The 5000-nt window shown below is 49.2% G+C and overlaps 1 pseudogene; it reads left to right on the forward strand.

The window, feature by feature from the left end:
* The window catches only part of LOC128308469 (uncharacterized), a 6292-nt pseudogene extending 4092 nt beyond the window's left edge, over positions 1–2200 (forward strand).
* Positions 2201–5000: the final 2800 nt, after the last annotated feature.

The raw sequence follows: 5000 nt of genomic DNA on the forward strand, positions 1-5000 counted from the left end.
GTAGGTGGTGGAGGTTCCCCCCGCGCGGCTCGTCGCTCGATGGTTAGTTGCCGGCGAGCCTCGTTCCGTCTCTCGTTTCGAGCCGCTACGATGAGCTCGTGAGCCGCGTCTAGCCGCTGAGATGCTGCCACCATCTCCTCGTGCGCGCTGGTTGCCCGCTCCACGTACCAGTCCTGCTGGAGCGCCACGGTGATACGGCGTGCAGCCTCACACACGTTGCTCCAGTTCTCCTGGCTTAGCAGCAGGTACGCCTGAAGGTTTTGAGGGGTGACAGAGGCAGTGTCTCCCTCCTCCATCAGCTCGCCTCGCACGTCCGCAAAGCGCGGGCAGTAGAAGAAAGCGTGCTCCGCCGTTTCAGGGACCCCCGGACATCGTGCACAGTCCGGTGACGGCGACAGGTGTTTTGTGTGGAGGTAGTCATGGAAAAATCCATGACCCGACAGCACCTGGGCGAGATGGAAGGTCATCTCCCCGTGGCGCCTGTCCCTCCACGCCGCGATGTTCGGTATCACCGTGTGTGACCACGCGGTGAAGCGGCTCGTCGGGGCCAGCTCATCCCACTCCGCCTGCCACTGTTCGACGGTCCGTCGACGCTCCTCTGCTCGCACCTCCTGCGTGCTGATGCCCGGCTGCTGGTTACGCTGGTAACACCTTGCATCTTCCTCGATCAGCAGACAGATCGGGACCACGTTGGCCAGCACCGTTGCCACCTCGTTCCGCACCGTAACGAAAGTGCGAGCGACCGGCCGTGCGTAAAGTCCCTGGACGCGGTTGAGCTGTCTGCGACACGCCCGGAGCTGGACCGCCTCGTGCCAAATGGGAGCAGCGTAGCGGAGGGTGGAGTCCACCACTGACGCAAGAAGACGCCGCTTCGCACTCGTTGGCCCGCCGTGGTTGCGGAGCAGCCTGGAGATCGCCTGTGCCACACGGAGCGCCTTCGACGTGGCCTGCTCGACGTGTGGCTTCCACGACAAGTGGTCCTCGATGATGACCCCGAGATACTTGAGCGTACGAGTCGGCATCTTCTCCACTCCACTGACGCTCACAGGAACCTGGGTGTTGTCTCGCCGCATGGTGGACACGATGATCAGTTCGGTTTTGGCCGGAGCAATCTCCAGATGGTGTTGCGCCATCCACGAGCTGATCAGCGATATCGATGCCTTTGCTGCTCGCGTCGCTGCTTCCGGTGTCGTCCCCTCCGCCAGCACCGCGATGTCGTCCGCGAAGCCGATCACTTCAGCACCCTCGGGCAGCTCCAGCCGAAGCACGCCGTCGTACATAGCGTTCCACAACGTTGGGCCCAGTATTGAGCCCTGTGGAACGCCTGCCGTAACCGTGCGCCGCACTGGTCCCTCACTGGTCTCGTACACCAGCCTCCTCTCAGAGAAGTAGCTGCGCAAGATTCTCTGGAGGGCTGTAGGGACCTGCAGCTTCTGCAGGGCAGCCGCAATCGCCTTCCAACTCGCGGAATTAAAGGCGTTCCTCACGTCCAGCGCTGCCACCGCCAGACAGCGAGGGTCCCGCTGGTTGGTGCGATGGAACAGGGATAACTGGCTTGTGGCCGCCAAGCGTTCATAGCGACGTGGCTTTTTGATCCTTCGATGTCGGCTCTTCCTATCATTGTGAAGCAAAATTCACCAAGCGTAGGATTGTTCACCCTTTCAAGGGAACGTGAGCTGGGTTTAGACCGTCGTGAGACAGGTTAGTTTTACCCTACTGGTGTGTGCTGTTTGCCGCTATCTTAACGGAATTCCTGTGCAGTACGAGAGGAACCATAGGTACGGACCACTGGCTCAATACTAGTTCGACCGGACTTTGGTATGACGCTACGTCCGCTGGATTATGCCTGAACGCCTCTAAGGTCGTATCCAATCCGAGCTGATAGCGCTTCTCAAACCCATTAGGTGATCGGAAGCTAGCGGGCTTAACAACCCTCCGAGATCCGTCGGTGCTGCCCCGCGCACACTGACGTCTCATCCCCGCTATAGCACTAGACTGAGCCGCAACGGGCGGGAGCACGCTGCACGTGGAAGTACCTTACCACAGGGAACCCTGGTGGCTGTGTTTCCGTCGACCGTGGATACAACTAGTTTCGACACCTTCGACCGCCCGCAAACGACGGGACTACAGGCTGGGAGCTGCGAGTTGTAGAGATGCGTTCGCATCGATCCTCTCAGGCGACCCATGCTTGCTGGTGCTCGCGTTCACTTTGGGAATGGAGTGTTCGCGAGAGTGATTGTTGTGTTGTGTGTGTACAGTTGGTGCTTGCGTGCACTCCCATAGTGGAGTGTTCGCGAGCTTAAAACGCTAAGTCCCGATTAATACTCTCCTCGCAACATTATGTGCGTGGCTCCACGCCAAGTGGGATTAGCGGTGCGAAACGCGATTGGTAAAGTCGATGGTGATGTGCGTACCAACAGGCGATTTGTTAAGTCAAATGCGATCTGTGGTGCAACAGGCAATGTGTGTTTATTATCAGGTGTTGTTGGAAGTCAATACGATTTGACTTTCAAAAATTTTTCTAAGTCCCGATTTTTTTTCTCGTCGAGTAACTACAATGCACTATTTCTATCGCAGCGGACTTGCGGTTCATGGCCTTAATGATCGCGAACGAACACGTATTCGCAAAAAAATTTTTGTATGAAAAAGTCACCACTTTGGTACCTCCATACAAAAGTACCAAGTTCGGGTCGAGTGGTCGATGGACGTCGAAGGTGAAAATTTTTCATCATCGAAAATTTTTTCCAAAGTTGAAGCAAATGGGCCCTAGAGTATGAAAAGTGAAACCACGGATCGATTTGAGAAATTAAAATTTTTTGTATGGGAGGGCCCCTGCTAGAACATTTTTCCCAAGTGCGACCATTTTACCCAGTGAGTCAAAAAAAAATTTTTTTCACGGTGACTCAAAACTTCAATATTAGACTTCCCTGAGTATGAAAAGTGAAACGAAAATCATTTTTGAAAAGAAAAAAATTTTGTATGGGAGGGCCCCTGCTAGAACATTTTTACCAAGTGCGACCATTTTACCCGGTGAGTCAAAAAAAAATTTTTGTATGGGAGGGCCCCTGCTAGAACATTTTTCCCAAGTGCGTCGATTTTGGGTCGCCGACACAAGCTCGGGTCAAAAAAATTTTTTTTTCACGGTGACTCAAAACATCAATTTTAGACTCCCCTGAGTATGAAAAGTGAAACGAAAATCATTTTTGAGAAGAAAAAATTTTTGTATGGGAGGGCCCCTGCTAGAACATATTTCCCAAGTGCGTCGATTTTGGGTCGCCGACACAAGCTCGGGTCAAAAAAATTTTTTTTTCACGGTGACTCAAAACATCAATTTTAGACTCCCCTGAGTATGAAAAGTGAAACGAAAATCATTTTTGAGAAGAAAAAATTTTTGTATGGGAGGGCCCCTGCTAGAACATTTTTCCCAAGTGCGTCGATTTTGGGTCGCCGACACAAGCTCGGGTCAAAAAAATTTTTTTTTCACGGTGACTCAAAACATCAATTTTAGACTCCCCTGAGTATGAAAAGTGAAACGAAAATCATTTTTGAGAAGAAAAAATTTTTGTATGGGAGGGCCCCTGCTAGAACATTTTTCCCAAGTGCGTCGATTTTGGGTCGCCGACACAAGCTCGGGTCAAAAAAATTTTTTTTTCACGGTGACTCAAAACATCAATTTTAGACTCCCCTGAGTATGAAAAGTGAAACGAAAATCATTTTTGAGAAGAAAAAATTTTTGTATGGGAGGGCCCCTGCTAGAACATATTTCCCAAGTGCGTCGATTTTGGGTCGCCGACACAAGCTTGGGTCAAAAAAATTTTTTTTTCACGGTGACTCAAAACATCAATTTTAGACTCCCCTGAGTATGAAAAGTGAAACGAAAATCATTTTTGAGAAGAAAAAATTTTTGTATGGGAGGGCCCCTGCTAGAACATTTTTCCCAAGTGAGTCGATTTTTGGGTCGCGACACAAGCTCGGGTCAAAAAAAAATTTTTTTTCATGGTGACTCAAAACATCAATTTTAGACTCCCCTGAGTATGAAAAGTGAAACGAAAATCATTTTTGAGAAGAAAAAATTTTTGTATGGGAGGGCCCCTGCTAGAACATATTTCCCAAGTGCGTCGATTTTGGGTCGCCGACACAAGCTCGGGTCAAAAAAATTTTTTTTTCACGGTGACTCAAAACATCAATTTTAGACTCCCCTGAGTATGAAAAGTGAAACGAAAATCATTTTTGAGAAGAAAAAATTTTTGTATGGGAGGGCCCCTGCTAGAACATTTTTCCCAAGTGAGTCGATTTTTGGGTCGCGACACAAGCTCGGGTCAAAAAAAAATTTTTTTTTCATGGTGACTCAAAACATCAATTTTAGACTCCCCTGAGTATGAAAAGTGAAACGAAAATCATTTTTGAGAAGAAAAAAATTTGTATGGGAGGGCCCCTGCTAGAACATTTTTCCCAAGTAAATTCGATTTTACCCGGTGAGTCAAAAAATTTTGAAAAAAATATTTTGCCAAAATCGTGTTCATTGCCTATTATAAGGGACCAGGTCAGCTCACACGCATTTTTGGAGACCATATGGAAAGTGCGTCTGGGATTGCGGAAATTAAGTTTAGAGTGTTAAATGATGGTTTCGCAATCCCGAAAGGCTCAAAATCCACCCTAAGGTCCCCTGGGTGAAATGTGGTTTCCAAGGTGTGAGCGCTATCGGTGATAGAGTTGGAATGTGATTTCCAGAGCGCAGGGCGACTGGGCTTAGAGCGAAAATCATAGACAAGGGTAAGTATTGGACTGAACGACTCGAAGCAAACGAAAATCATAGACAAGGGTAATGGACTGAACGACTCAAAGCAAACGAAAACCACACACAAGAGTAATGGACTGAACGAATCGAAGCAAACGAAAACCACACACAAGAGTAATGGACTGAACGAATCGAAGCAAACGAAAATCACATACAAGAGTAATGGACTGAACGAATCGAAGCAAACGAAAAACCACAGACA

Source organism: Anopheles moucheti (assembly GCF_943734755.1).
Source record: "Anopheles moucheti chromosome X unlocalized genomic scaffold, idAnoMoucSN_F20_07 X_unloc_4, whole genome shotgun sequence".
NCBI classification, from domain to species: domain Eukaryota; kingdom Metazoa; phylum Arthropoda; class Insecta; order Diptera; family Culicidae; genus Anopheles; species Anopheles moucheti.